This window comes from Musca autumnalis, unplaced genomic scaffold, assembly GCF_047663935.1.
Source record: "Musca autumnalis isolate F117 unplaced genomic scaffold, ASM4766393v1 scaffold_4, whole genome shotgun sequence".
NCBI classification, from domain to species: Eukaryota; Metazoa; Arthropoda; class Insecta; order Diptera; family Muscidae; genus Musca; species Musca autumnalis.
This window is the reverse complement of record NW_027411977.1, coordinates 148,342,602-148,366,062: the sequence shown is the minus strand read 5'-3', so window position 1 is coordinate 148,366,062 and position 23,461 is coordinate 148,342,602. Positions and strand designations below refer to the sequence as shown.

Sequence of the window (23,461 nt, the reverse complement as noted above, 5' to 3'; positions counted from 1 at the left end):
CCAATGCGTAATGCAAAAACAACTTTCTTGTTGTTTTTACCCCCGCTTATTGAAGCAACACTCCTATGTTCGTATTCTTTGCGAAGCAAAGACGACATAAAAACAGTGGTGGATATGAAATTCTTTAGTTCGACTCAAATTGTAGGGTAAACAGCTTTAGGGCCATACAGCAAATTTCTCATTTTATTTAATTTGCTAGATAGCTTTATTGACCTGTTTATCGATACAGAGTCGGCGAAAAAAGGGAACTGATGAAGTTGTTTGGTGACAACTGAAACTATAGTATTCCCTACCCTTCGCCCGCAACTAATCAATTTCATATCCACTTTAAAATATTTTGTTGTTATTCAAACAATTGAATTGCAACAAAATATGGACTCGAGCTGAAATAAACACAAAGAGGTTATTTATTATTATATTTCATAGCTCAGTGTAATACATACGCGGGCTGCAAATATATGACAGTAAAACAGCAGATTATATATATCTTAAAGGCAATTTAACTTCGATTAAAATTACACAAGGAGGTAGGAAAACATCGGAAAGCTGCAATTATAATATGGACCTATGGGTATGGATAGTGAAACGCCGAGTATAACATGATACGGACGGCTCAGCGAATAGGAAGGCAAAGGTCTGAGTGCCTAGTAGACCCAAGATCGGGGAAGCGATTCTTTGGTATAGATAATAGAGAACTTGCTTGCTTCCGGGTTGGTGTTAATGAGAAAAGTCGGTTAAAATACATGTAATTGTAATGATTTTTTTACATAGATTAAGAAAATTCCAAATCTGTTTTCGTTACCAACTTTGATCGTTGCGCGCAAAAGATATGACCGTTTTAATTATGCTAATTAGAAAAAATTCTATAAAAATCGCGGCTTAATATTGTAAGCTGTTATATCCTATTATCGTTAACTGAATTCGCACCCTTTGCGATGATGAAAAAAAATTCGAAAAGTTTCAATGGATTCGCGAAAAATTAAATTTGTTAAATAATTTTACGTATTTACAAACATATTTTTGAAACAATAACGCTTTTACTTACAAAAAAATATATAAAAAAAATTATAGCAGCATCCAGACATTGTGCGGAATAAAATGAAACCTAAGTCGTGAAGTTTGGAGCTATAGTATTCATGTTATTTGCGAAAATGCAAAGAAAATATGACGAAAAAATAAAAATCATGTTATTCTAATTTTATTTTTTTTATGGTTTTATAGGAAAGGTTGAAGAAAAAATGTTTGAGTTCTTCGTCATTTTTGTCCAAATTTCACGCAATAATGATGATATTCCGTTGCAACAAATTTTTCTCTTATAGTTTTCCTATTGGCGAATATTTTTAGAATATTATATTAAATCACAAGGAATTCCAATTGTGGCATAACATTAAAATAATGTTATATTGAATATTACAACATTTGAAACGTATATAAACCGCGTAATAGTGAAAATTACATGATGCGCATCCGATTTTCCAACACAGCGAATCAATCCCTTTTATTTGGTGTTCAGTTTGTGAAATTCTATTTGGCGCCACGATGTAGCGTCTGTTGCATAAATGGCGCAAAATACAGTTAGATGGTCATAATTTCCACGAAGTTCATTTACATTTTATGCGCATCTGATTTCGATGATAACCTTTAAAAAATACATCATTTGACTTAGCCGATAGCTTTTATTGCTAGTGCTTTTTGTAATTTTTCTTTATTATAATTTATAATTATAATAAATATATTTAAATAAAAAAATAATAAAAAATAACATCATTTGATGTCGTTTCATTGCGATCCATCAAGAACCGTGGATGTAGCATCGCACTTAATTTTTAGAAAAAATCAATTCTATCTCCGGATTAGCGATAGTTTTGAAATATATGTTTAAGCACATTTTAAACAGGCATAAAACTCCATTTATTTCATTAAAAATTACACTTCCAAAACGCGTTTCAATGCGCGCAATTTTCAAAAACATTTTTTTTGCAGATTTTCGAAATTTGAGGGGTATCATATCCGCCGATTTAGTGGACGGATTTGAACGCGTCATGGCTTATTAGATTCAGAACGTAAAAAAACTACGTTCACGCGGGTTTCACCGACAATTTAATGACAGTTGCAAATTTTGAATCAGAAAAACAGGTTTTTTATAAAAATTTACGCAAAAAATTCGAATTTAAGCTGAGATTGTTGTGAACCTTTGAAGGCTTCACGCACGAGTTATACATCAAAAAATGCGCAATCGCGAGTACTACAATCTCATAATCAGTTTTTAAACGAGTACAGTTGCGCGTCCCGATTAGAGCAAATATTCAAAAAACCCAATTTTTCAGTCTTCAAAATGTCAGCAGGCGTTTGAGATTGATGCAGTGGTTATATTAAAAAAATCATACATTAGAAACTTCATCTCTAAAGTGTATTCTTTAACTTCTTCTTTGAACATTATACTCTATATTGTATTATAAAGCCACTAATTGAAAATTTACTTAAAAAACTCGTTTCCTTCAAAGATTTTTTCCTATTTTTTACATTAGTAGGACCACAGCTTTCGCCTAAATTATAATTTTAAGAAATCCATCGGTGAATCGTGCTAAAACAGTTTATTTTACACAAATGCGGTCAAAAGTTATGGTATATTACAACAATTCGCGAGTTACAATACCCTCAGTTACATACCTTAGTTTCAACATAAGTAAATTTTCTACAAAAATGCCGATATGCCTTCAGCTCCTTATAAAAAAAGAAACACACACAATAATTATGCCGTATATAAAATAATATAAATATATATTATAAAAAAGATGATTTTTGTATCACGAAATTGCTCAAAAAACGTGGAATGTGTAGGTACCGTAATGTGGGGCTGTACCAAATCATTGACATATATCAAACATTTAGTAAGTAAACTTCCGATTCATAGAAAACTCGAAATATTAAATAACGTTAAACTAAGTTCGGAAGTAAAGTTTGAGAGTTATCTTGCTCAGTTGCCATTTTAATATGTGCCGGCTGGGGTTTTTGAAGCTTCTGGAAGAAAGTATGGACTTACTCCTGAAAAAATTTTGTAAAGGGGCCGGTAGAACAACATAATAAAAAAATTAAAACAATCCGAGTGGTCTCTTAAACTTTACTTTTCCGAATCTTGTGTGGGAGGAACACGAAGGAGTGGACCGATATAGTCCATATTCCAACCTCATACATGACTAAATTAAATAATACGATATGCAAAGTTTGTACCAACCAGAAACTCCCTGCTAGAGTTATCTTGCAGATCATATGTTTATGCCGTCAGGGTTTCATGGAGCTTTTAGGCCATTATCTCAGGAAGTAGGGACTTGCTACAAAAAAACGTAAACGTATAAAAATAACTTGTTGTATTCGTGGTCAACACAAATTGCAATAAAACGAAATAAACATATTTAGCATTGACTTAATTTTTGTTCATTACGTGAGTATGAAATGACTTCATAACATGAATGAAATCTTACGTTACATCAATAAAATGTGTCATTAATTTTGAACCAACGTAAGGCTTCATTGCATAAATGAAGAAGTTTCATTACAACAATGAAAGTATTTCATTGCATTAATAAAAAAGTTTCATTGCATCAATGAAGGATTTTCATAGCATTAATAAAAAAAAATTGCATTGCATCAATGAAGAAGTTTCATTGCATTAATGAATAAGTTCCATTGCATTAATGCAAAAGTTTCAATGAAGGATTTTCATTGCATTAATGAAAAAGTTTCATTGCATTAACGAAGAAGTTTCATTGCATCAATGAAAAAGTTTCATTGCATTAATGAAGGAGTTTCATTGCATTAATGAACAAATTCGTTAATTTTACTTCAATGAAACTCAATAAAACTTTTTTCATTTATTCAATAAAGCTCTACGTTGGCTCAAAATCAATAAAAAATTTCATTGACACAACGTAGGATTTCATTTATATTACGTAGCATTTTCTTTCAGTGTAATAAATGTACCGTTATAACGGCGAAATACTATTTATTACTTTTAGGTCCACCAGGCTACATTATAGATTTTTGCTTAGCTCTTGGTCAGTTTAATATGCATGAATATCAACGTAAGCAACACTTTTTAAAAGATATTCTATGAACTATACCTTAAAAAAGTTCTGATGATAAAGTAAGTACTTCTTCTAAGAAACATAATGACCATATACACTACACTCGATAACTCGCATAATATGAAGAAAACCACTTCAAAGCCATCTCATTACATTCTTAATATGACAACATAAACACATATGTTTCCTAAGAAAACCCCGAAGTGAATACCCAGCAAACCAATGGTTCCGATATCGTAACGAACTCTGGACGAATTTCGAATTCATAACTAAAGTTGTACAACAACAATTTTGGAACAAAATTTCGGAGCGAAATCGGGAGAAAATCCCAGGGAAATTTGGAGTGGAAATTTATTTCCGACATTACGAAAATTGAATAGAAATCTGAACGATTTTTTCGGAAGTTGCATCTGAAATTGTTCAAACCTGTCGGACATTCGACATTTTGATTAATTCTCTTTCGAGTTGTCCTGCTTGGTAATAACATTTTTCAATGTTCACAAATACTATGGTAAGTTTTATTCCTACGTCATTAGTAATTGCTCTCCTATATCAGAAGATTTTTTTTGATTATCAATTATTGTCTACTAAAGTTTTGACAAGTTGATGGTGACTCAGAACGCTAAGACGCCGGCAACCTTGACACTCAGTTGTCGGAGACCCAGGTTCGAATCCCAGCCTGGCTCATGCTGAAATTATTTGTTATTTTTGCCTTATTAAGGCGAAGGTCATTTATTGTGATATTTAATTAATTCTCTTTCGAGAATTTGTTTGCTGGGTACGCAAACTTTAATCAGTGAGTGAGTGCTCCCAGATTCATATAAATTTAACTATATGGGACCTCCTTTTATCCATGGTGCCTTATTATGGCTACTGTTTCATTTATTTATGTGTTCTATAAATGAAACTTTATATAAAAAAAATTTCTAGTTATTGGACCATTATTCAAAACTGAAGAATAAAATATTTTTCGACTTTTGAAATACATACTTTATTTAGTTTGTTGCATTTATTTAGACATAATCAACGTTAGGAATATACATATATTGACATAATATTTATAAGCGTCCATTCTTATTTTTACTTTTTTGTGTTATCGACCGAAACCCTCAACGTTATTGGAATCTAATATGCATATTATAGCACACACAAAGATAAGAATTTTCCCTTTTTATTATGCAGTGTGGTGTTTAATCAATCAGCTGTTATCGTCCAATTAAAATGTTTTTAGTTAAAGCGTAAGGCAAACATGTGTTCAATATTGTATTGGTTGTTATTTTTAGCTTGCACGTGCTGTGCCCATTATGTAAAAACAATCATATTAGAATTGAAATTGACAAGATTTGTGGCAGTCCTTACTGGATACATACATATGTATGTGTGTACAATAAACAATACAAATATTTAAATAGCTTTCTTACAAGCCGCCTCCCTGCAAACATTTCTCAAAATTGTGGAAGATTATTTGCTCAGATTAATCTTCTGTGATTCCCAACGGTGATCATTTGAAGATTGTTTACATGTTTTTTTCTTAAATTTATCAAATGATCGTCCTGGAGAATAACAGAATACACTTCTGGAAAGCATTAGGTTATTGTTAGTAAAATTTTTGATTTGGTTGTATATAATACACATATACACTTTCTACAGAACTTTGATATACGTGGGTGGTACGTGTCTTCCAGGAAGAACGCTATAAGATCTATATTAAAAATTTTATCAATTTTCAGACAAAAATGTTGGTATATTTAACCAGCTAAATCGGTTGGTTTTTATGTTGTTTTGAACATTGTTTTACATTCCCATGCCTATTTCTGCATCATAAAATAATCGGCACTTTTGTTCACGATATTTTGTACTAACAGCATACAACAATTCATACCCCCTCCCTCTCGTATACCCCCTTCAGAGGAGAAAGGAGGGAGAATGCTACGCTCATGTCTTCTTAAAACAATCTTCACATCAGCATAAAACTGTAACCAGCGAAGTAGCTTGATGTTTACACTGGAAATAAAAGTGGATCCACTGTGCACCAGTATAAAGGAAAAATTGTATTGACAAATTTTAAAAAAAAATAAGGAAATTAATTTTCATTCGAATTCCACTACCAAATAGTACTTAAAATTGTTGTAATTAATCGTAGTTTAATACAAAAAATTTTTAAAGAAAATCGAATGGGTCAATCATTGTTAAAATTTGATTTGAAATATTAAATCGCGAAAATTGTATCCAAGCCCACTGTGCAAATTTTTTTCTATTTTTTATTAAGTAGCTAATAGAGCAACAAAACATAAAAAGATTTTTTTTTCAAATTGGACCAATATTAAAGAAGTTATGAGTATTTCTTAGCATATAGTTTTTACTGAATTCGTCATTTTCAAGGCGCGATATCTCTGGAGCAGTTGGTCCAAAAAATCTGAAAATATACTGAAATGATTTACTGATGAACATCATCACCACAGCAAAAAATAAAGGAAATCAAAAACCTCATCTTCAAGAAGTGTCCGATTTCAGACAGAAATCCCCATATACAAAGACAATTCCTAGTAAAAATTAAGTACATTTTTATACAGCCTGTATATTAGGGTTATGACTTTTTGACATTTTTTCTCAAAAATGATTTCCTGTAGCAGGGATGAATGAACTTTTGCCTAATAATCACTACGCTATTGTTTATTCCATTGAAATATAAAAAAAGTTCACGCACAAATTGATTTTAAAAATATAATTTTTTGAAAAAATTTATAAAATATTTTTTTTTTAAATTATTTTTTGTTGCACGAATGAATAAATATAAGCCTACTAATAACTATGATAATGTTTATTTCATTCAAATATTGAAAAAGGTCATGCACAAACCACTTTGAAAAAAATTTAAATTTATTGTTTTTTGTTAAAAAATTATATCTTAAAATAAAAGCGTTTACGACATTTTTAAGATTCTCAGAATTGAAGAAAATTAGTGAGAAATAAATGTTATGTCAGTTTAATTATCTCATGTGACTCTAAAGTTTAATTTCAATTGTATATCTGCTTACAGTGACTTCAAAAAATTGTCCATAATTTTGATAAATTCAAATTTTAAAATCATTTTGTGCGTGAGGTTTTTTCACCGAATCACCTTATAATCATCACGCTATGATACAGGAAGTCATAACCCTGCTGTATATACTACCAAGTTGCATAAGGTGAAAAATATCAGCCAGCGCGTTAAAAGAGCTTCCTTTTTCCTTGTCATCATCGTTTATATCGATTTTTTTAAATTGTATATAAACTTCAATTTTTGTCTATATTATATGTTTATAATAAGAATGGCAAAGCTAAAAGCACATAGACACACCACCATGGATGCAGCATCGATGACGGGAGGTATACGATTTTATGAGTTCAAATATTTTGGTTGTTTTTGTTTACCTCAGAATAAAACAGAAAATGGTAAATTTTTAAATTCCTTATAAATTAAAGCCTAATAACAAAACCTTAAGCGCATGGTTATATGGGGAAAAATTTGTAAAATTGAGTTTTCCATTTAAAAAAATCAAAAAATTTTGGTGCTACATGAGTGATTTTTGGTACATAGACTAAGAAAAAATCGTCATTCCAATATGTTTTTGTACTAACCTTGATCGCTGCGCGCAAAGGTTCTAGAAAAACCGCGGCTTGATTATTATATGTATATGTCATTACCATTAACTGAATTAGTTCTCTTTCCGATGGATGGATGAATTTTAAAAAAATTATTTTAAAAAATCCCTCGGTGAATCATGCTTAAACAGTTGATTTTACAGAAATGCGTTCAAAACTTATGGTATAGTACAATTGTTCGCGAGTTACAATACAGTAAGGCCCATATACATATGTATATGAACATAAAATGTCTAAAATAGTTGTTTGCGGAGGCAATAAAAGAAAAAACCCAAAAGAAAACAAAACAAGAGCAGTATCAATTTCGTTATAATAAAAATAATTAATCCTTTATTTAAGAAATATTGTTCATATAAACAATATCTGTACCTTTTGTTTACAAAGTTGTTGTGGACGAAAATCTAAGATATTACTTAAATCGACGAAAATCGAATGACCACTCTTTATTTAGCAAGAGAGAGAATAAACAAAACGATGGACACTGCAACATCTTTCACTTTGTGCGCAAACACAAAGTTGCACTTCTGCTAAATGGTCAAGTTCTAACGGAAGAAATGAAACATCATAATTTGAAAAGTGAATAGAACTATTCGTAATTAAACATTGCCGGTCACCTTGAAATATCCAGCGATGTTTCAACTTATATTCTAGTTATTTAATTAGGAATACATATGAAATATTAGTTTATATTGAATGGCGGAACCGTCAAGAGTGAGCATTTTAGCATTTTCTTTCTTTTTTGTATATTTTTATAATACAAATGGCTCGGAAAGCCCATGTGGTCCGGAGGACCCATGCCAATTTCCATTGGCGCTACATCCACTACTACTTAGTACCGAAGCGTAGTGCAACTTCCCGGATAGGAGCGATTCGATACAATTACATCTCCCGGATTGGAGCTACTTTAATTTTTTTCCTTTTAAACAAGTAGCATGAGGTGTGTGTGCAACCTCCCGGATAGGAGCCACCTCGGTGCCTTTGGCCTTAAGGGCAAAACCTTGTAATGGAGGATTGTGTTCAATCTCCTGAATAGGAGCGTCCACCGCTTCTTTTGCCTGAAGGCCACTACACTCTACTGGAGGACCGAGTGCAATCTCCCGGATAGGAGCGACCTCCACTTTTTCCGCCTTATTGGCCGGATCTGTTTAACTACTATTCATCTACTTCAACTACAGGTGGTTTGTAAATATTCATAAATTTTTACTCGTCAGACTAGTAATAGCTGAGAGTAGGTTGTCTTATACAATTTTTCTACTATATGAAAAAAGAAAGAGACCAATTTATATTCATCACGAACATTTCATTTTTGAGCAGAATGATCAATCAAATCCTTGGTCGTCCCACAACACCGTGTTATTTTTTCACGAATTGAAGACCACGGTTAACACCCGAAAAAACGTTTTATATTAAACGACCAATTTACGCGAAGTGCGAGAATTGTTCGATCAGAAGTACCACGAAATCGTCCATTTGAATAACGTGTACCGATAACAACTGTATGTCTTTTTGAATATTTCATTGAAATACTATTCCACCTCTAAGAGATAGTATTTGTATAACAGCATGAATGTTTTCAGTTTTGTAATTGGTAAACGATAGTCAAGGAGATACAAGATTATGTTGAAGAAGATTTGTAGCAAAGTACTTTGACGTAGTCAATAACACTAAATTCCAAAAAGGGCGAATGCTTCACCTGAAAATGTGAGAAAATAACTTCATATATTTCTTCTCCTGCAAGAAATACTTTTAGAACTTTGATATTCTTCGTGCTTAGCGTAAACTCTTAGATTTTGGGAAAGTGGACCAGTAATGATCCAACCGAACACTGTATTTTGAGCAATCAACCCAAAACATTAAACAGAATTCCTTGTAAAATAATTTGTGGATATAGATCAGCACCTATCAAAATGTCTTCCGGTCTACAGTCGAATAACTGAGGGTCAGCCAAACGAATATTTGGAAGACGCGAATATAATCCAGTACCAATGAAAGTGGAAGGCAAATTGTTGGAAATGCTAGGAACTACCAAAGCATTAAGATTTATGCGAAATTCATCACCGATTGTGGAACCAATACAGAATGAACACTTCTTGCTCGATCTCATTGAAACGGCCTGATTAACCCCTGCTATGGTTATCGCTGTGGATGTGGTAGAAATACCAATCCTTTGTTGTAACTCCTCAGTAATGAAGGAAGCTTCGGATGCTGGGTCGATAAGGGCACGGACTGGGTGTGAAACACCCTGGTGAACGATATTCACCATAGCCGTTTCAAATACGACTTTCCTATTTTCTGCAACGTGGAACACTTGCCTATTTGTTGAAAAGGTACCAGACGATGAAGAAGAGAGGTCTAGGCTTTGAACTGATACATTTTGCGACACTTTAGGGGTACTTGAATAAGAATTTGACGAAGTCGATTTAGGAGAACACATATGGAAGGAATTTTCACGATGTAACAGCGTGTGATGTCGCCTGTTACATTTTGAACAGTTATGGTTACTTAGACATTTATGTACTTCATGACCTGGAGTTAGACAATTCATACAAGAATGATGACGTCGAAGTGCCGAAAAGCGACTATCGATCGAGCATTTTAAGAATTTGGGACAGAATCTTAAGGGATGAACTAACCTAGGGCACATAATACAAAATCGACCTGAAGAGGTGGATGAGGAATTGGAAAGACTCAGTTTGGAAAACTTGCTTTCATGTTTATTATTGGATTCAATTCCCCTAATGTCACGAAGACACGTAAATGTCTGAATTCTTTCTGTAAGAAAGGAATCTAAATCTTTCCATGAAGATATGACCGATTTATTTTGAACATTTTGTTCCCACAATTGAACAGTGGTTGTGGGTAATCTTTGGATGCAACTTAAAACAAGAATCGGATTCCAATCGTTGGTCGAAACATCATAAATTTCCATAGCAGAAATGCAACTATTTATACCCAGCTGTAATTGTTACAATCCTGAACATGATTCTATATCAAGGACCGGAAGGTCGAACAATAACTTTATTTGGTTGGTTGTCGTACGTCGGTTGGTTGTATATAAGCCTTGAAAGCTACCTGATACTTACACTCTGCTGATGTAAAGCAGTTGGGATCGGGTTTATCAGCAGTTTTTAGGAAATAAAGATATTCGTCAAACATCTCTTTTACTTTTTTCCACATTACTTTAAATCGGCCTGAGCTTCCAGAATATAGATATCCAGATCTTCATCTCGGAGAGAAGTGAAGTTGGAATCAGACGTAATGAGAGCATCTGTAGCTCTGATAAAACAGTCTAGAGGAGTAACTGACATTACGATAAAAATCGAAATAAAATTTGAATAAAATCGAAAAAATTCCTTTCTAAAATGGACCAAAACAACCTGACTTCAAGAAGTAGAATCACAATGAACGAAAATGCTATAATATATTAACTTGTGAAATAAAGTTTAGCAAGCCAACGTCGAAAATCTGGGTTGATTTTTCTTAAAATCTGCCAAATTCAAAGTGTTTGTAAAATTTGTATCGAAAAATACACTCTTTTTTAATTTAATGTATTGCAAAATACAATAAAACGTACCAAATTACCAATGTAACACGAAAAATAGAGGAAACTTTTCAAAAATTCCAAAAAATTTGCAATAATCCAACAATTGTGAAAATCGGTATCGAAAAATACCAACTTTATTTTTAATGTACCGAAAAATACACCAAAATCGAAAAAACTACAAAATATTATTTTCCAAATGTACCGCAAAATCACAAAATTTTCCTCAGTGTATCGAAAAATACACTATTGACAATAAAGGGAAAATTTAATTTTTCACTGTGTACTAAAAGCCTTCAAACTTTCTCTCAGTGCACTAAATTTCGGATATGTGTATCGAATAATGCACAAACAAATTATTTCTCAAGAGAAACCCAAACGAATAATCAAAACTTTCCAAAAACTTATATAAATGGATGAAAATCCAAAAATGTTGAATACTGTTGACCTATTGTAGGGTGCGCGGACTGTAAGATGCACAATAATTACCAAGAAAAACAATTATTTTGTGAAAAATAATCGAAAAGAAATTTCATTAAAATATTCAAAATGAATAATACAAATTTTCACACACCCCTCGTATATTTATCTTTTGGCGTGGACCTCGTATATTAATAACACGGGTATGTGTATATCGATCGAACGATCAACCCCTGTAGGGTCTGTGGCCGATTTAAAGCTCACATAAAGCTAGCTTTTTTAAAAATAAGTGGCATTTTATAGATTATTTTCCCTTATGCCAACTGACTAATTTTACAAGGCGATGAGCGCCTGAGTAGTCAGTATTGTCCAACGCCAGATAACTTTTCGACTGATAATAAACTAACTTTTTTTGCCTATTTGTAGTCAGTTTAAAACATAATGAAAAAAAAACAATTTTTGTTACTGTTTTATTTTTTTTTTATTTTTGAATATGAAAATTCTCTCTCCCTCTCTATGTCTCTCTCTCTCTTTTTTGTTAGAGAGAAGAAGAGGCAAATTTGTATATTTCCTTTGTGTTCCTTTTTAATTCCAGAATAATATGAGTAATATGTACGAATATGTTCAGTCCATCAACACTGTATTCTATAACTGGATGCTGCATTTATACGAAGAATATTAAGAAAAAGCAAATGCGAATTATTTATACATTTGTGCCTTATTTTTTCGACAAACACAAATACTTTGCAGAAGGTACATGCTTCTGTTTTCAGAGTGGTTAATATCTAGATAACTTTTCGACTAACTTTATATTGGTCGAAAAGTTATATAGACATAGACAATTGCCGAAAATATTTTCTGTTCAAAGTGGTTCATCTATAGATAACTTTTCAGCCAGTTTTTAGTCAGTTTAAAAATTATCGACCTATTATCAATCATTTTATCAACTGGTTAATAAAAGTCCGACAGGGACAGAACAGATGACTGCAGTGATGGGTATTTGTTGTTACAAGTCAACGGTTGGTGGCTAGTAAATTTGTTAGTGTTTTTTCTTCTTTCTTTATTTCTTTTATTTGGCAATTTGAATATGCATTGAAAAAAACAATAACAACAATACATGGCACAATCATACAGGTACCCGCATCAGCCCAGCTGATGTACTGTGAGCTGTCAAAAAAGTTGTTGTAATTGAAAACACAAAATTAAAAAACAAAAAATTAAAAGAAAAATTGTGATTTTAAGGCGGATTTTTGTAATAATGTGTTTATTAATAACTGCCTAACAAAGATTTGTTGAAAAAATTGTGTGGATCGCTTTATTTTTAGAAAACATTTTTGACATTTCACAGTACTGAACTCGTTTTTGTTGTAGTTGCATGCATCTACCTGGTAATTGTGCCATGCAACAATATGAATATTTTTCTCGAATAGAAAAAGAACACCAACAAATATTATTCACTGCTCTCTTTAACTTTGAATGTTCTTTTGAATACTTTTAGTGATGCGAAACGTAGTTATTCTTGAATAACAACAACTATAACGACGCGAGGACGTGGTAGGGCGAGTGTTAGCAAATTAATTTAGCACTTTACTATTTGTTGGAGAACAGAAATTACACTCGCGAATGCTCACTTACTTCACGGTACTCACCTTTCTTAAAATAATGAAGACATTGTTGTCTATTTATTATGATGTGTGATGTGCTTCTTAATGAATTTGTTGGTGGCTGACGGAGTCAGAGCGCCTTTTGTAAACGAAAAAACCAATTGCTGTTGCTTTGACACGAAAGACAATCCGAATGTCCTTTTGCTGGAAGAAATTATTCGGCTCGATTGGACCAATGTTTGCGGAGGCAATAAAAGAAAAAAAAACCAAAAGTAAACAAAACAACAGCAGTATCAATTTCGTTATAATAAAAATAATGAATTCTTTATTTAAGAAATATTGTTCGTATAAACAGTATCTGTACCTTTTGTTTACAAAGTTGTTGTCGACGAATATCCAATATTAGGTGGACGAAAATCCAAGATATTACTTCAACCTACGAAAATCGAATGACCACTCTTTATTTAGCAAGAGAGAGAATAAACAAAACGATGGACACTGCAAAGTGGCGCCAATTTTTAGTACATTCTCATTAGAATTTGACATCTTTCACTTTGTTCGAAAACACAAAGTTCCACTTCTGCTAAATGGTCAAGTTCTAACGGAAGAAATGAAACATAATAATTTGAAAAGTAATTATACAATAGTATTTTCTATTTAAAAAAATTAAAAATTGTTGATACTACATAAATGATTTTTGTTACATAGATTAAGAAAAAAATCGTTGCGTGCACAAGGTGCAGGTGTTTTAATTTTAATAATTAGAAAAAATTCTAAAAAAATCGGCTTAATATAATAAGCTGTTATATCTTATTACTGCTTACACAATTGTTACCCTTTGCGATGATGGAAAAATACTTATGAAATTTCTCAACGGATTCGCGAAAAATCGAATTTCTTACAAAATTTAACGTATTTACAAACATATTTTTTAAAATAAAAGCGCTTGTCCTTACAAAAAATATATTAAAAAATTACAACAGAATCCGTACACTGTGAGAAATAAAATGAAATGAAAAATTTGTTTTTGAAAATATTAAGCATTTAGACCCGTTTTGGATGTGTCATTCCTACTAAGATAAATAGAGCGAAACGTCTGTTTAAAATGTGTGAAAACAGATATTTAAATTCGTTTGAGAATCCGGAGATATAATAGTTTTTTTTTCTAAAACTTGAGTGCGATGCTACATCCACGGATATTTTGTGCGTCAAATTTTTGTTGCCGTTATCCTTTGAAGGTTACACGCCCAAGTTATACATTAAAAAATACGAAAATGCTAGTACTACAATCACATAATAAGCCTTTAGGTAAATCCGGCTGAGCGTCCCGATTAGAGCAAAAATTCAAAAAACCCCATTTTTCAGTTTAAATGTCAGCATCCGTTTGAGGTATAACAGTGGATATATTAAAAAATCATACATTAGAAACCTCATCCCTGAAGGGTATTCTTTAACTTCTTCTTTGAGCATTAAGTTTTACATTGTGTTGTAAAGCCATTAATTAAATGTGGATTTTTGAATTTTTTCTCTAATCGCGACGCGCATCCAGATTTGTCTAAAAACTTAATATGTGATTGTAGTACTTGCTATTACGCATTTTTGCATGTATTGCTCGAGAGTGTAACCTTCACAGGATCAGAGCAATCCACTCCCAAAGTAACAATTTTTGTGAGTAAATTTTTCAAAAAAAACCTATTTTTTGGTTCAAATTTTACAACTGTCATACGATTTCCGTGGCAATCCGTACAATTTTGTCATAAAATTGATTTTTCGCGAATCCATTTAGACATTTCTGGATTATTTTTGCATCATTGGAAAGAGAACTAATTCAGTTAACGGTAATGACATAAACAGCTTAATATATCAATCCGCGGTTTTTCTAGAATTTTTTTCTAAACATTCAAATTTAAACGGTTATATCCTTTGCGCGCAACGATCAAGGTTAGTACAAAAACATATTTGGAATGACGATTTTTTTCTTAGTCTATGTACCAAAAATCACTCATGTAGCATCAACAATTTTTTTAAATGGAAAACTCAATTTTACTAAATTTTCCCCATATAGCCATACGCTTAAGGTTTTGCTATTAGGCTTTAATTTATAAGGAATTTAATATTGTTGTGATACTGTGATTTTATTTTTTTTTTTAAATTTACCACTTTCTGTTTTATTCTGAGGTAAACAAAAACAACCAAAATATTTGATAAAATCGTGTACCTCCCGTCATTGATGCTTGTGTGATTGGTGGTGTGTCGTGTGCTTTTAGCTTTGCCATTCTTATTAGAAATATATAATATAGACAAAAATTGCAGTTTATATATACAATTTAAAAGAATCGATATAAACGATGACGATAAGGAAAAAGGAAGCTCTTTTAACGCGCTGGCTGATATTTTTCTCCTTATGCAACTTGGTAGGTTGAGGTTAATACCCTTTTAATTGTTTCTGGATATATTTTACAGTACAATACACATTTCCGGCGATATACAGGTGCATGGGAGGGAAGGAAGAAATGGTTTGCTAGTATATACAGTAGGGGTATAACCAAAAAATACCACGCCAGTACCATGTGCGGAATATTGTCCTGATAACGAAAACGCGTGTTTTAGTTCGTTTCGGTGAAAAAAGTTTCCGCACCGACTGCGATTACTAAAGCCCTTTTCATATTTTTTTCTATTTAAAAAGTAAAATTTGCTTTTTTTGAATAAATATTTATAGAAAACAAATACAATTCTCACAGACAAATTTCAAATGACCACATATTCTCTTGTCCGATAGGTAGAGTAAATATAAATATAAGATTCGCGAGTTTATAAAGAAAACAAAAAATGTCAATATTGTCAAAGGTGCATTAAATGCTCTGAAATATCGCGATTTGACAACTAATTGGTCCAAAATGGTTCGACATTGATTTTAAATTAGATTAAAACTATTAATAAGTTAATACGAAAAGCGTATATGTCATTATCTATATATATAAAAGAGCTTAGTGAGTGAGTGAGCGACTGACATATCATCGCCCAGACGAAACCGCTGAAGCTAGAAAGCTGAAATTTTGACTGTGGGTTGCTGTCGGTGTGTAGGGGTGAGATAAGGCTGGGTTTTTGGAAATTCGACCTAGAATGGTACGAAAAGTACTGAAAGGTACTAAATATGGTACCCTTTGTATTAGGCAAACGGGAAGAGCTAGAATTCTGAAATTTGGAATGAGGGTAACTGATGGAGAGTTAGAAAGATGTACCAAAGGGTTTTTGGAAATTCGACCTATAAGTGTACGAAAAGTTACTAAATTTGGTACCAATTGTATATTTTGAGCGGATATAGCTACAATGTTCATATTTGGTATGGAAATCAAGGTTGGGAAGTGGTGTTGATATAAGGAAATGATTTTGGAAGTTCGTACTTATGTGTACGAGTAGTACTAAATGGTACTAAATTTGGTACAATTCGGATTTGGGTGAACGGATAGAGCTGAAAACCTGAAATTTGGAATTTAGATTACCGTTGAAGTGTACGATTGAGATATAGGGGTAGTTTTAGAAATTCATACTTATGTGTACGAAAAGTACTAAATGGTACCAAATTTGGTACAATTTGGATTTAGATAGACATGGAAACCTGAAATTTGAAATTAAGATTACTGATGAAGTGAAGGATTGAGGTAGTTTTTGAAATTCTTACTTATGGGTACGAAAAGTACTAAATAGTACTAAATTTGGTACAAATTGGATTTGGGTGAACGGATAGAGCTGGAATCCTGAAATTTGGAATTTAATTAAATTTGGAGTGTAGAATTGAGATAGTTTTGGAAATTCATACTTATGGGTACGGAAAGTACTAAATGTACTAAATTTGGTACAATTTATATTTGGGTGAACGGATAGAGATGAAATCCTGAAATTTGGAATTAAGATTACTGATGGAGTGTAGGATTGAGGTAGGTTCGGAAATTCGTTCTTATGGGTACGGAAAGTACTAAATGGTACTAAGTTTGGTACATTTTGGATTTGGGTGAACAGATAGAGCTGGAATCCTGAAACTTATAATTAAGATTACTTATGGAGTGTAGGATTGAGGTGGTTTTGGAAATTCGTACTTATGGGTACGGAAAGTAGTAAATGGTACTAAATTTGGTACAATTTATATTTGGGTGAACGGATACTGCTGGAATCCTGAAATTTCGAGTTAAGGTTACTGTTGGAGTGTAGGATTGAGGAATTTTTGGAAATACGTACTTATGGGTACGATAAGTACTAAATTTGGTACAATTTGGATTTTGGGGAACGAATAGAGCTGGAATCCTGAAATTTTGAATTAATATTACTGTTGGACTGTAGGATTGACTTAGTCTTGGAAATTCGTACTTATGGGTACGGAAAGTACTAAATATGGTACAATTTAAATTTAGGTGGACGGATAGAAGGTAGTTTCGGACATTCATACTTATGGGTACGGAAAGTACTAAGTTTGGTACATTTTGGATTTGGGTGAACAGATAGAGCTGAAACCTGAAATTTATAATTAAGGTTAGTTATGGAGTGTAGCATTGAGGTAGTTTTGGAAATTCGTACTTATGGGTACGGAAAGTACTAAATGGTACTAAAGTGGGTACAATTTATATTTGGGTGAACGAATAGAGCTGGAATCCTGAAATTTCGAGTTAAGGTTACTGTTGGAGTGTGGGATTGAGGAAGTTTTGGAAATTCGTACTTATGGGTACAAAAAGTAATAAATGGTACTAAATCTAAATTTGGTACAATTTAGATTTGGGTGGACGGAGAGAGGTGGAATCCTGAAATTCGCAATTACTGTTGGAGATAGTTATTGAAATTCGTACTTTCATACGAAAAGTATTAATGGTATTACGAATAGAGGTGGAATTCGGATATTTGGTATTATAGCCGCTGTTGGTGTGTAGGGTTGAGATATGGATGTGCTTGTGGATATAAGTACAATAAGTGTACGAAAATTACTAAGGATAGTTTCCACTATATGTAAATGTCATTTGACATGAAATTTTCCATCAATATATGTGCAATATTGGGGATTTTCCTTACGCCATTTACTTTGTGCGTCCACGCCAGCAAAAATGTTATAAAATTACGTCTCCACATTGCCTGCGTGGGTAGATATGGAATGTTTTTATTTCGTGTCATATGACATTGATAGATAGTGTAAACTACCTCTAAATGGCTCAGAATTTGGTCCAAATTGTTATTGTTTAAAGGGGTAGAGCTGAAATTGTGAAATTCGGTATTAGTAAGCAGTTGACGTTTAGAGTGGAGATAGAGAGGAAGTTTTGGAAATTCGTACTAATGTATACGAAAAATACTAAATCGCTTTTGGGATATATTTTTGGAAAATAGGAAGTAATTTTAAAATAAAATGTCTCAAAAATTAACTGTTATATAGGGTAGCATCTTCTGAATAATGGTTTTCTACATTTTGATATCTAAAATTCCAAAATTCGCTTGGAAATGTGGATAACATTTTCAAAATACTCATACCGTTCTAATAAAACATGGAATGGAATTTAAAATGTAGGCCGCTGTTGAAGTGTACAGGTTTTTTTTGAAATTCGAACAAAACGTGTACGAGCAGTACTTGAAAGAAATAAACAGCCTGTTCATGTATGTCGACCGAACGGTTTCTTGCGCTTCGGAAGTAGAAAAAATAATTTTCTGTTCATGTAAACACCTTCGAAACGAAAATCTATGCGACCGACAAGCCCTACGAAATCACACGTAAACGTACACTTTTCCATTAAATTTGGGTTTATGTATTTCGAAAGTGCTGTCTCTTATAGAAAGAGAATGTCAAAATCACTCACTTGCTTTGTAGCTGCCGAGTAGAACGTAAACTCGCGAATAACACCGAAAATCTTAAAACTAATTTATGCAACACATTCTTGAAACAAAATAAAAATTTTACAGATACGATTCAATGGCGCTTTCATTCATTATTTTGAAGAAATCAATTAAATAAAATAATTCAAAATACCGACACATTTTATTTTTCAAACAAAACAAATCACACATATTCCAATATTTGTATGTATATGTGGATTCTGTTCCCACCCAGTTGTTCGGGTAACTAGGGAATAACTAGCAATTTTGCTGGCTACTGGTAAACACCCCTAGTTACCGCCCAATCTACTCGCAATGTTATAGACTGGTGAATTTAACATGGGGATGTCATAGGAAGGGGTCTATTGCCCCCTCACTGCATTACCAGTAACCAGACAATTCGATAGTCTTGGAAAGTCAATTGTCCCTTCATTGCATTACCGGTAACCAGGTAATTGGATAGTCTTGGGAAACTCAATTGTCCCTTCATTGCATTACCAGTAACCAGTTAAATCGATAGTTAGAAATGATAGCCAAAATCACTAGTATGTTTTGATCAGCTAAATGGGTAAATGCTTAACGTGTAACGGATATTATATCAGATTAAAAAATATAATTATAAGAGTTAATCTGTATATGCGCTAACCACGCTTTATTTAATCACATGACGTGTATATACATACATACATACATACATACATACATACATACAAAGGACAATTTAATGTTGATCTTTTGATTCTTATTATTGAAACTTGCGTGTGAATCCATGAACTAGCACTGTATATTTCGTCCAGGGAATGTCATCTCAAGTGTCCCTCAGATAATTCAGAAGTACCTGGAATAAAATGTACAAAATGTAATGAGATAATAACAAAATGCATTGTCCCAAAAATATCGGTACTTACCAAATATTCCTCTGTTCTTCACGTTTGTTGTATCTTAATTTAACAACAAATTATTTTCACATCAACGCATCAAAATACGTCTTTTATAAATTCAGAAAAAAATTAAATTAAATTGACATTTTTTTATTTTGTTATCAAAAAGAGAAATAATAATTTTGAAAAGAGACTACAAGAGAGAAACATTGTTAATTACACTATCCATCGGTAGTCTATAAAATAGTCAATATATTACACTCCGCATTACCAGTAACTAGTGAATTGACATGGTAAGCAGGGAAACCCATTTCCAGTGACAAAATCAGGCTATAGGCTATTTTGTGTGCCATTTTTGGGTGTAAAGTAACTAGCAACAATGAGTAACTAGTTACATTACTATGTCAAAGTAGACAATTGCTATTTCTTGAACAACTGGGCAGTTGTTCAATACATACCAATTGTCTACTTTTACATAGGCATGTAACTAGTTACTCATTGACCCTAGTTACTTTACGCCCAAAAATGGCACACAAAATAGCATATAGCCTGCTTTTGCTACTGGAAATGGGCTTTCCTGTCTATCATGTCAATTCACTAGTTACAGGTAATGCGGTGTGTAATATATTGACTATTTTATAGACTACCGATGGATAGTGTAATCGACAACGTTTCTCTCTTGTAATCTCTTTTCAACATTATTTCTCTTTTTGAAAACAAAATAGAATAAATGTATTGTCATTTTGTATAAAATTTATTTTTTATTCTGAAATAAAAAAAAAGTTTTTTGGTGCGTTTGATGTGGAAAAATTTATCGTTAAATAAAGATGCAACAAACATGTTATTGGGCTAAATTAAAAAGGCTGAATATTTTTAGAAGAATATTTGGTAAGTATAGATACTTTTTGGGACAATATATTTTTTAATTATCTCATTAAACTTTTATGCATTTTATTTCAGGTACATCTGAATTATTTGAAGAACCCTTGAGATGCACATTCCCAGGACCAAATAAACATAAGCAACATAAGTCCCAGTATCAAGAATTCACGCATAAGTTTCAATATCGAGGAATTTAAAGATTAACATTAAATTGTCCTTTATATATGTATGTATGTTTATCCACATCATGTAATTAAATAAAGCGTGGTTAGCGCATATTCGAAATATACAGATTAACTGTTATAATTGTGTTGTTCCAACTGGTATTCTGATTACAACTTACTAGTGATTTGGGCTATCATTTCTGACCACCGAATTGACTGGTTACTGGTAATGCACTGAGGAGACAATTGCCTTTCACATGACTATCGAATTGGGTGGTTACTGGTAATGCAGTGAGGGGACAATTGCCTTTCAAATGACTATCGAATTGGGTGGTTACTGGTAATGCAGTGAGGAGACAATAGACCCCTTCCTATGACCGGTAGCCAGCAAAATTACTAGTTATTCCCTAGTTACCCAAACAACTGGGTTTTCATTTCTCATTTGGCTCTCATTTATGGAACATAGTTGTACAAATGTACATTCAAATTAGTAGTATTTCGCATAGGATACGTAACGGCAGTCGCACGATAGTTTGCGAAATACATGGACGCATTTTTAGACGGAAGCGAGTGACTGCTTTCCTTTCGTACAGGTTTCCGTGCGACATACATGAACAGACGGTAAATATCAATTCAAATAGGTATTAGTACATCAAAATTTTCAGTGTTCTCCATATTAAATATTGTTTATTTGTATATTATTCCTTTTCCGCTTACGAAGTGGCTGGCATTTTGCTAGTAACAAATAAAATTGAATAATGCATTACTGAACTTCAATGCATTTGCTGAGGAAACTTTTTTCGCGATAGAGAAAAAATTACACCGTATTTCACAGTAGTTTTTCATGCTCTACACTATGTGGCTATGTGGTGGTATTTTTGATATTTGCAAACATTGCAAAAAAGTTATAACCCTAATATTCAGGCTGTATAAAAATGTACTTAATTTTTACTACGAATTGTCTTTGCATATTCATTTTTATTGATGCATCGAATCGAAATTAAATATTCGTACGGCGATAAAACGCCATCCTATGGCATTGTGAAAAACTTGTTTAACGAAGACAATCGTGGCCGGCACACAGCGCACAGTGGTCCCACCTGTAAGGGAAGATGCGACAAAAATATTTCTAATCGTCGGATGTCTCTGATTTTTTCAGTAAGTCCTTAAAATCAGTAAAAAATTCTTCAGCCAAAAATCATCAATATGGGTCTTGTTTTTCCTATAGACCTCATATAACGGTACCAACCAATTTCAAGTATTTTTAACCTTTTCCTATATTTTACCTTGGTATTTATGGTTTTCAGCAGTCAGAAACCTTCTGCGCTAAAAAGTGTGGACATAGGTCCAGGTTTTGGTATAGCCCCCATATAACGTTACCTCCCGATTTCAGGTATTTTGAACATTTAATCTACATTCGAATTCGCTGCAATTTGGTATTTGTAGTTCATATTGATCGGGAGACTTTCCCAACAAAAAGTGTGGACATATGTACAGCTTTTTGGTATACCCCAAATATAACGGTACCGTCAGATTTCTAGTTTCTTGAAGTTTTATCTACATTTTTAGCCTAAATTGGCTGTGATTTGCTTATGGGGTTCTCAGTGTTCCGAAAACGTCTGTGCCTGATATTGTGGACAGGAAAGGAAACTAATTATTCCATTTCAGGTCAGAATATTTCATGGTGGATGATTAGTATTTTGATGTCACATGCGGAAATGCAAATACAGTCGAATTTCACTATAAGTCGAAGGTCACACTAGAGTGGTTTCATTGAAACTTCTAGGTATTTATAGATCGAATTCCCCACTACAGCAACTTTATGATATCACTCTACTGTGAAACTCGACCTAGGAACCCTTGTTTTCATGAAATTGTTTCAATGAAACACTCTAGTGTGACCAAGGACTAACGAACATCCCTATAAAGATTTTTTCTCTATAATGAAAAAAAATTGAAAACACAGCTTTTTTTCAGCCCATTTTCACCTATTTTAACCTCTCTATAACGAACTTCCCTATAACGAATAGTTCTCTATAACGAAGTGTTTTTATTGCACAAGTGGGAACTCTCACACAAAATAACCTCTCTATAACGAATTTTTGTAAAACTTTATCTCATCGATGTTTACACATTAAATGAGAAACAAAACACATTCATTAAGCTGATTTTATTGAAGTGCACACAAAAAAGAGAAGCAAAGCTCATATATCAGCGCTTTTAGAATGAAAATTGCTTCAAAATAAGTGCCTAGTTGCTCGAAAATTAGGGAAACAACTGACCATTGTTTTAAACAGACTGGTTTTCTTAGTACAGCTATACAAGCTGCTCATATTGAAGAAAATTATATTTCCCTGGCAAAAATTGGGTATAAATATAAACGAAAATAATA

At 32.7% G+C, this 23,461-nt stretch overlaps 1 protein-coding gene across 39 annotated transcripts in view; it reads right to left on the bottom strand.

The window, feature by feature from the left end:
• Shab (potassium voltage-gated channel shaker cognate b) overlaps positions 1-23,461 on the bottom strand; it is a 394,632-nt gene that overhangs the window by 208,928 nt on the left and 162,243 nt on the right. For 3 of the 39 annotated variants that reach the window (XM_073983605.1, XM_073983607.1, XM_073983634.1), the window contains exon 1: positions 13,341-13,893. The exons of the other annotated variants lie outside the window; for them this stretch is intronic. The gene's annotated coding sequence lies outside the window, so the exon portion shown is untranslated. Of the gene's footprint in view, positions 1-13,340; positions 13,894-23,461 lie in introns of those variants that run through there. 39 annotated transcript variants of the gene reach the window in all.